Source organism: Gopherus flavomarginatus, chromosome 1 (assembly GCF_025201925.1).
Source record: "Gopherus flavomarginatus isolate rGopFla2 chromosome 1, rGopFla2.mat.asm, whole genome shotgun sequence".
NCBI lineage: Eukaryota > Metazoa > Chordata > Testudines > Testudinidae > Gopherus > Gopherus flavomarginatus.
Window position 1 is genome coordinate 148015543 of NC_066617.1, and position 10366 is coordinate 148025908.

Below are 10366 nucleotides of genomic sequence, written 5' to 3' on the forward strand. Positions count from 1 at the left end.
ATTTGTGGAGCTGGGTGATTAAATGACTCTCCCAAGGTCACACAAGAAATCTGTGGCAGAGGTGGGAATTGGATTTAAAACTACTGAGAGACAATCTAGTGTTCTAATTTTCTTCCTTGAATTATGTAAAAGTTTACCCAACATGCACCTTGTTTTTAGACAGATGACATTGTTTTCACCAGATGCCCAGTTATTGTTCTATTTAATTCCCAAGATACTATAGATGTCATCATTATTTCTGAAAAAGCTTTGTTTAATTAAATGATTACTGTGTAAGATTCTTTGTTGCATTAGATACTTGCTTTGTGTCTGACCTCATTGCAACAAGGTTACAACCTGCCTCTGGGAGAGGAGTGTAGTTAAAAGCTTAGAGACAGGATAACCACAGCTAGAACAATCAATCTGAAAGATTTGACCTGATCTACCACATTAGAGGCTGGGGTGAAATCCTGGCCCCAGTGATATCAATGGCAAAATGCCCACTAACTTTAAGAAGGTCAGGATTTCTATTTCTAACTGAGCCTGCAGTGAGCTTGAATAACTTCTCTATATATTTATTTTAAAATGTAGTATGTGTGAGGCACCTTAGACTGGATTGTTCCCATGGCCTTGGTCAATAACAAGCATGGTGAAGTATGAACACAAAGAGCAATTAGCAGAGGTGATACAAGCTTGCAGCAACCACTATCAATGTCTAACTGACATTGTTGAAAGTGGCACATGAGGAGCAATAAGTGGAGCCCACCATCTATCACTGAGCATTTCAGGTTCCTTGCAAAGGGGTTTGACAAAAGGTGAGACAACCCAATGAGAAACAACAAAAAGGAGTGATTTTTAGCTTTCCTTATTCTCTCTGTATCAATCCGCTGTTCTCCAAGCCAGCATGAAATGTTCAAAAGGTGCTTAAAATTTGCCATTCTTATGATTTTTATGAAATAAAGATTTAAAATTCCAGTTAAACAGAAACCTCTGCAACAGCTTTAACTGTGCTGTTCAGACCAGCTCCAGCATGGCAGAACACTGTGTTCTTTCTTTCACAAGCAGAAATTGGTCCAGTAAAAGATATTACTTCTCCCACCTTGTCTACTTTTGACAAAGTCTGGCAAATACAAGGTATTTCAGAGGCAGGGGCCAACCACATTACTATTTTCATGATGGTAGCACCTAGTGGTCCATGCAGCCAAACACGAGACAGACCCTGCCCAGAAGAATGTACAGTTCAAGTAGAATAGACAAAAGGTGAGAGAAAGGAAATACGTTTCTCTCCTGTTTGGAGATAGGGGAGTAAAGCAGAAAGAGGGGAAGGAAACCACTAAACCATTTCCACTGCCATTTACAATATATTAGACAGTCACTGGAACTAAAATTCTGCTTGTTTAGTTCTATATTACACAGCGTTCTGCTGAAGTAAAAGCATATTTTCATGTGTCTGCTGTGCTGATAAATGCCTCTTCCTGTCCATCCATAGATTCCTAGATTTTAAGGCAACTGGAGCCAATTGTGACCATCTAGTCTGACCTCTGCACAACACAGGCCATAGGATTGCACGTATTCATTTTGGCACAAAGCCCATAAATTCTGTCTGAGCTAGAGCACATCTTTTAGAAAGATCCCTTTGAAGCCAAGGGCTGTGGCACCATCTCCATCTTCCGTCAGTGCTCTAGGTCCTTTTCATGAGTGTAGGAACTTTGCCTCCCGCAAGAGAACAGCTTCTATACAGTTTCACGACAACTTTAGTGCAGTTTCCCCTAGACTACAATTCAAACTAATAATTCTCCACCAGAGCAACTCCAACAGTGACAGCCATGGTAGAAGCTACAGTTTGGGAATGTTGCAGATATTTTACCATCATGTGGTAGGATTAGATGATATTCAGGGAAATAGCTGGACTATCTCTCTATTAGAGAGCCTAGCACTGATATTACCACTGGAGCTGCACTGGTGGAAAAATATGGGTCCATTTTTTTCCTAGTGTAGACAGGGCCTTAGGCCCAAATCCATAAAGCTACAAAGGCACCTCAGACCGAAATTGAGGTTCCTCAGTTCCATTTTAGGCTCCACTGCAATCCACAAAGCTCCCTATAGGCTTCTGTCTAACACTGCCAACACTACACTCACTCAGTGACTAAGCTTTACTGAGAAAGCTCTCTGGGTACCAATATTTCTGCTTCTGGGCTTGTGCACTGCTGACTCCCTCTAGGCACCTGGACACCTATCTGCTGCTTAAGCCCATAGCGATCCTCAAACCAGGGGAAGATAAACACTCCTCCTCCTAAATCAATATGCAAATGTAACCCTTCTGCCAGGTGGAGCCCGCAGCAATCAGGGCCAGGTTCAATATCTAGGGGTTCCTTTCCATCAATACAACACAGACCTGGCTCAAGCTCCTTACCCAATAACCTGGGGAAATTACACACCCAGGCACCTCTGAGAGGCAATACTTCCCCACTCACAAGCACAGAGTCTGAATATAGAAAAGAAACTTTTAATAAAAGGAGGGAAGAAACTCATAGTTAATTTGGGAAAGAAGGTTCATAAACATAAACCATGAGTAAAAGACTTACCCCCAAATGGGTTGGGCAGTGTCCTTTTCCCCTCAGGTTTTTAAGTCCAACAACCCAAAAGTCCCTTTCACACGCCCAACCCTTCCCTGCACGCCATTCACAGTTGCTGTCCTTGGTCAGTGCAGACCCAGAGTTCGGGGATGTATCTTCAGAATTCACCTCCCACCCTGCGGGGGTGGTAAAGAAGCATTTTACTTACTCCTCTGGCCACTCGCCGGCTGCTTGCTCACTGCTCTCACCATACCCCTCCACCAACTACTCCGCTGGCTGCTCATTGTGCCCCCCTGCTGGCTGTCCGTCACCATCTGCTGCCATCGGCCTCTCTGCTGTGACCTCTGCACAGCAGCCTCTTAGTAATTTTCAGCTCTTTTGCAGTCTGGACAGAAATACTGCCCCATCTCAAGTGATTTGAGCTCTCAGGCCATGGCTACACTGGCACTTTACAGCGCTGCAACTTTCGCACTCAAGTGTGTGAAAAAAACACCCCCCTGAGCACTGCAAGATACAGCGCTGTAAAGCCTCAATGTAAACAGCGCCGCAGCGCTGGAAGCACAGCTCCCAGCGCTGCAAGCTACACCTGTAGAGGATGTGGAGTACGTGCAGCGCTGGGAGAGCTCTCTCCCAGTGCTGGCGCTGCGACCACACTCGAAACTTCAAAGCGCTGCCGTGGCAGCGTTTTGAAGTGCAAGTGTAGCCATACTCTCAGTAATTTTATCTGTTAGCAGGCAGGGCAGAAACACAGCTCTACCACAGCTGGTTGCAGCTCTGATGGAGCTACAATTAAAATAACAAAAGATGCTCCTAATGAAGTCTATTTAGCTCTATTCTTTGAACAGTGGGGAGGAACAGATCAAACCAGTCTAGAGAGTATACCTGAGGAGGGCATGCAGCCTCCTGCCATCTCTCAGTATCCTAGCCACTGATCTTAGGGATATTCTGATGTGGGCCTCCCTCAAGCTCTCCTAATGAAGTTGTTCCACTTTAATTGGTTAATTAAATATTACTTGGGCCAGAGAAGGTGTGAGAATGACTCTATAGTATAATGGTTAGAGTACTCACCTACGTGGTGGGAGATCTCTGTTCAAATTCTGGCCCCTCATTAGGCAGAATGGGGACTTGAATGGATGAGTAATGTTACCAGCAGGCTAGATGTTGTAAGTGAGCTCCTCTTTCTCTCCCCAGATTGGGCCCTGCTCACAGGTTAGCTGAGGTCACCATCTTCCAGTGGTTTGTGGATCACTACCTGAGATTGGCACCTCGCTGGAGTTAGGTGCTGAAGTCCCTGAAAGAGGCAGAGGCTTAAGAAACACCCTTCTCATTGACTAGCTAGCTTGGTCAGCTTCCCAGCCATCTAGGCTAGCATAGGCAGCTGGTGTACTAGCTTTTGTGGATCACATTCTAATGCACCTATCTCTCCCCAGTTATTGTAGAGGAAGTCTACACAACAGCTTTAGTGCAATTTTCCCCTAGGCTACAATTCAAACTTATAATTCTCCACCAGAGCAGCTTCAGCTGAAAGCTGTTGTAGAAGCTGCAGTTTAGGAATGTTACAGAGATTTTACCACCATGTGGTAGGGTTAGATGATATCCAGGGAAACAGCTGGACCCTCTCTATATTACAGATCCTACCACTGATATTACCAGTGGTGGAAAATTATGCACTGGAGCTGCACTGGTGGTCCAATTTTTTCTAGTGCAGACAGGGCCTTAGGCCCAGATCCATAACGCTACATAGGCACTTCAGACCCAAACTGAGGTTCCTAAGTTCTGTTTTTAGGCTTCACTGCAATCCACAAAACTCACACTCAGCAGGTGCTTAACACTTCAGGTGCCTAACCTCACCCAGTGCCTAAGCTTTAGCTGTAAAATCTCCCTCTACACCAATGTTTTTGCCTCTGGGCACATGCACTGCTGCCTCCCTCTAGGAACCCAGACATCTATCTCCACCCAAAGCCCAGAGCGATCTGCAAACCAGGGGAAGATAAACACTCCTCCTCCTCCTAAATCAATATGCAGGCACTGATCCAGTAGACATGCCCATAACCTGCCTAACTTCACACAAAGCAGCTGGTGGGGAAAGAGGAGGAAGACCTCCATTATAACCTTCACCCACTGGAGAGGGAACTTACCTGAGATGTGGGTAACCCCTACTTCAAGTGTCCCCTCATCTTATGTTGAAGAGGGGATTTGAAAGGGGGTCTGCCACCTCTCAGGTGAGTGCCCTCACCCCATGTGTTTGGGATATTCTGATGTGGGTATCCCTCAAGCTATCTTAATGAAGTTATTCCACTTTAATTGAATAATTAAAGATTAATTGGGCCAGAGAAAGAGTGAGAATGACTCTATAGTCCAGTGGTTACAACACACACCTGAGCGGTGGCAGATCTCTCTTCCTCATCAAGCAGAATGGGAACTAGAATGGGGAGTGGGCCTCTCCCATCCTGGTTGAGTACCCTAACCACTGGGCTAGAAGTTATAAGTGAGCTTCTCATTCTCTTTCTCCCACCTCCATTTAGTGTAGATTGGGTCCACTGGTGAGTTACCTGAAAGTGTCATTTTCCTCCTAGTTTGTGGATCACTAGCAGAGATTGGCACCTTACTGCAGCCTGGACTTAAGTCCTGTCCCTCTCATAGAGTTCGGCACTTAAGACACAACCCTCTTGTCATCATTTCCCATTAGCTAGCCTAGGCGGCTCTCCACCTAGCCTGCTGGCTTTTGTAGATCTCATTCTAAGGTGCCTATCACTCCCCATTCATTGTACAGGGAGCCTGGGTGCCTAACTCTTATTCCTTTGATTTTCTAATGCCTATAAGTTGGGCGTTGCAATTCTCAGTATTGCAATGCTTAACTCTCTTTATGGATCTGAGCCTTAGTGTCCACAAAGGAAAATGCTGCCAATTTCCCATATTAAGGAAGGGAGACCCAGTAAACAGGCAATGAAGAGGATACAGTTCCAAAACCTCAGTGGCACCATAGCCTGATATCTTCCTGTTCCTAAATGAGATCATTAAGAACTAAATCAGACATCTGACAGCATTCTGGATCCTACCAATCAGGCTCTAGCTATTGGAATGGTACACTAGGGTTGCCAGGTGTCAGGTTTTCGACTGAAATGCACAGTTGAAAAGGGACCTTGGCAGATCCAGTCAGCACTGCCATCCAAGCCATTAAAAGTCCAGGTGGCACATCAGGGGCTGGGGCTAAGGCAGGCTCCCTATCTGCCCTGGCTCTGCATGGCTCTCAGAAGCAGCTGCTAGATCCCTGTGGCTCCTAGGTGCACGGGTAGCCAGGGAGGCTCCATGTGCTGCCCTGGCCCTGAGTGCCGACTCTGCAGCTCCCATTGACCGGGAACTGTGACCAATGGGAGCTGCGGGGGTGGTGCCTATGGGTAGGAGAGCAGCACGCAGTGCCTTCCTGGCTCCCCATGAGCCTAGTGGCTGCAGGGTACTAGTGGCCGTTTCCTGGGAGCCATGGTAAGCACCACCGGGACCCCACACACCAAACACCCCGCCCCAGCCCTGAAAACCCTCCTGCACCCCAAACCTCCATCCCCAGCCCCACACCAGAGCCCACAGCCCCAGCTGGAGCCCTTCCCCCCCCCCCGGGGAGTTGATAGGGTGGCTGCCAGTCCACCCTGGTTCCAAGCCCCCACCAGCTAGCTGCAACGGCCTACTCTTCCTGCAACCAGTAGATAAAGCAGGCAGGTGCCAAACAACGTTAGAAAGGAGCATTGCACAACTTTAAACAAGCATGTTCCCTAACTGATCAGCAACATAACAATGAAACAACGTTAACCAGGACGACTTTAAGTCAGGAGTTACTGTATTTGCTAAGCTCTATTTGAAACCTGGACAGTGAGCCATGCAATGACCCTACCTTCTCCTGACACCACTCTTTTTGTAGAAATTCTGTCAATTATTTTTTTAAGAAGCAGTTCATCCCATTCACACACACACACACAGAGTATAGCTCAGATGTTTAGCTAATCCAGGAAATGAGTGACTCCATTTCTCTAAATTCTTTCATTCTGGACCTATAGAGGGTATACGTTTTTGCCACCAAAGTGATGATAGATGCAGCCAGAAACATTCTAACCAGGTGCCTCTCTTTATTTAGCTTTTGCACCTCAGGATATCCACAAGAACTGTAACCACAGGACCCTGGAGACTGTGGTCCCTGAAATAACTTTTGAATCAATTTTCTAATAACAAACCAGAAATTATACTTGATTTTAAAGCCAGCAAGAAAATGCTTATATGTCAAGATATACTGTTTCATTTATATTTATGATAATCCTCTAATGGATTACCTAATGGATGGATAAAACATTTTTAATATATCTCATACATCTGCAGCCTAGATCATTAAAACCATGTAAGTGGGAACATTTTAAAAAAATAATTGTAAGCTAGTCGAAAACTACAGAGAAGTTATTGTGACACTGCGCTGAACTTGTTTTCACAATGTTGGCAAACCTCACATACTCATCAAAGGGATCTAGAGTACAAATGCTAAGCTGAACCTGTACTATTTCAGAATTAAGGTACCTATATACAGGATTCTGAACAGGTATCCTAGTTTAGAGTGCTTTCAAATAATGGAATGTGATTTTATAAAAATGATTACATTGGATTTAATAAATACAACTAAAACAGCCTTGGAGCATAAAGAAAAACTACATAGTGGTATTTGTGACACATGAAATAGAAAAAAAATGTTCTTAACATAACTTAAATACTTTAGCAGGAAATATTTTGCATTATTAACTTTGGCTTACTTAGTGAAATACAATTTTTTTAAAAAATGATGGAATCATTACATGCAAACAGTTCTCTTCACTCACAGCCATATCACACCCAGCACTGGACATTGAAAATACACAGTGGCATACAGAGAGCGAAGGTGGGTGAGATAAATATCTCTATACGACCAACTTTTGGTAATACCTTCCCCTCATGGTCTCTCTAATATCCTGGGACCAACGCGGCTAAAACAACACTTTGTAGTGGCTGATAGTTAATTTTTTTTTAAGGAAACCTTTTTTATTTATTCAGGGCTGCCAGAAGACCTGCAAGGCTGCATCCAGCATTTCTAACACTTTTTGTCTACAGACAATGAGTAAAAAATAATGGTTTGGCCCCACAGGCTGTAAGCAAGGTACACAACATTTGCAGACCACATTCAAAAACTTAGGGGAAAACTGCAGTGAAGTTTGTGAAACTGAAATTATTCTTTTATTGGTGGCTAAGCACATAGCCTCAAAGTGGGAGAGATAGCTCAGTGGTTTGAGCATTGGCCTGCTAAACCCAGGATTGTAAATTCAGTCCTTAAGGGGGCCATTTAGGGACCTGCGGTACAAAACTGTCTGGGGATTGGTTCTGCTTTGAGCAGGGGGTTGGACTAGATGACCTTCTGAAATCCCTTCCAACCCTGATATTCTATGAAAGGGACCTAGAATGTGGTTGAAGATGGGGACAGAGCCCTGTGTTTCAGAGGAAGAAAAAGATCAGACACAGGTATGATGAACACTCCCTCTACCATGTGTCTAATATAGAGGTCAACTTTACATTCTGTTCTGTCACTCTTCTCTTTGTGTATCTCCCTCTCTGTCTGTTTGTCTTTCTAATTCTCTCTCTTCTGAATGAATCTAACTTTATGAGGAATGCACCAAATTCTGGAGTGAAGCTTTGAATGTGTTAATTCTCTAAGACTGGCAGTTTGGCTGCAGTGCATGCTGGAATATGCCCAATCTGTGAAGAGGTGATTTAATCACTGTCTCCAAGTGTCATGGCCAGGTCAGGAGCAGTCAGACTAGTGGTCAGAACTGGAGTCCACAATCATGAGACAGGAGTCAAGAGTCAGCTGGGTCAAGATACCAGATGAGAAGCAGAAGCCAAACTTGAGTTCAGAATCACGAGTCGGTAACCAAAGCCAGGCCAGGTCAGGATACCAGGGGGTCAGAGGCAGGAGACAAACTGGAGATCAGAACCACAAGTCAGCTGCCAGGAGTCAGGGAGTGGGAGCAGGAGACACACAGTCCAGAGCAGGGTAGACCCCAGCTGTTCAGACACCCATACCCAACCCTGGACACTGAAAATGCATAATGGCTGATAGTTAACAATATTTTAAAAAGAAAACCTGCAAACACCAGAAGGTCAAATTGCTCACAAGCTTTCCCTTCAAAAAAGCCAGTTTCCTCGCTGATGTCTTCCAGGGTTGCCAGAAGACCTAAGAACAAGGCTGCAGCCAGCATTTCTAATCCATTTTGTCTACAGAAAATGAGCCAAAAATAATGTTTTGGACCCACAAGCTCTGAGAAAGATACACAACTTTTGCAGACCACCTCCATCCCCATACTCCTTTTTTACAAACCCCAGTAATGGGAAAACTGCAGTGAAATTGTAGTGAAACTGAAGCGAAGGGGTTCTCATACTGGTGGCAAAGTTTATACTCCCATCAAAGGGACCTAGAACACAGATGGAGAATGAGGATGAGGATAGGGGCATAGCTCTGTGCTTCAAGAAAAGTTTAAACACAGATAAGATGAACATATCCCCCGCCCCCGTTTCGTACAAAAGCTGTCTTTACATTCTGTGTTCTTTCTCTATGCTTATCTCACAGTCTTTCTGTCTCTTTGTTAAACTCTCTCCTCTTAATGACTCTGAAAGTTTCACTCCCAAATCAGGTGTGTTCCTTATTATCAATGTGCTGTTTAGTGAGATTTGCAGTTTTGTTTTCAGTGCATATTGGAATAATAGATTATTAGGGTTGTAAGGGACCCCAGGAGATCATCTAGTCTAACCCTTTGCTCCCCAAATGGCCCCTCAAGGATTGAGCTCACAACCCTGGGTTTAGCAGGCCAATGCTTAAACCACTGAGCTACCCCTCCCCCTGAAATCTACCCAATCTCTTAGGAAGAAGAAGAAGAAGAGGTCTGTGTAGCTCGAAAGTTTGTCTCTTTCACCAACAGAAGTAGGTCGAATAAAATATATTACCTTACCTAGCTTGTCCCTCTGTTAAGAGGTGATTTAATCACACTTGCCAAGTACCTATATAGAAAAGAGATTTTTTATAGCAGATGGCTCTTTATCAGAAAAAGGTACAATGAAATCCAGTTGTTGGAAGCAGATACTAGACAAATTCCGATTAGCAATAAGGTAACAGTTTTAACAGTGAGGTAAGTGAACCATTAGAACAACTGACATTGTATAGACACAAGAAAATATCATGTTATTTAAGGACACTTATTGATGTACAACTCAAAAAGCTGAACTTTAGATCAAGTGATCATAAAATCTATTCTTAATGCCAGTGGTAATAGCTTTGTTACTTCCTAACAGACCTTGGAGCATAAGGTGTGACTTTGAGGATTTTCCCCAATCCCTGCATGGATATACAAAGAGAAGAAAGTGCAAGGAGTCTCCAGTGCCTGGCACTCCTGCCCAGAGGACAGGCACTTCTTTTGGTCATGGCACCAAAGGATTCCTCAGGGCTGCAAGAACTGTTGCCACTAGTCTCTTGAATGGAGATGGCCAAGGAATGAGCCAATTGCCCTACACCCGTTCACACAAGCCAATATGCCAGGAACAGAGGGGAGCAGTCACTACATTCTTGTAAAAGATGATGAAGCTGCCATGCTCCCCCTTTATCCTGCAGAGATCCGCCTAGGACAATGTGCATCTGAACTTCCCCTAAGTGCAGAACTGTATCTTTAAGACACAAAATAGGAATGCAGCAATTCCAATTTAACTAATCTAGTGTCCTGTGTCTGAAAGTAGCAAGATTCAGATGTTTTAGAAGA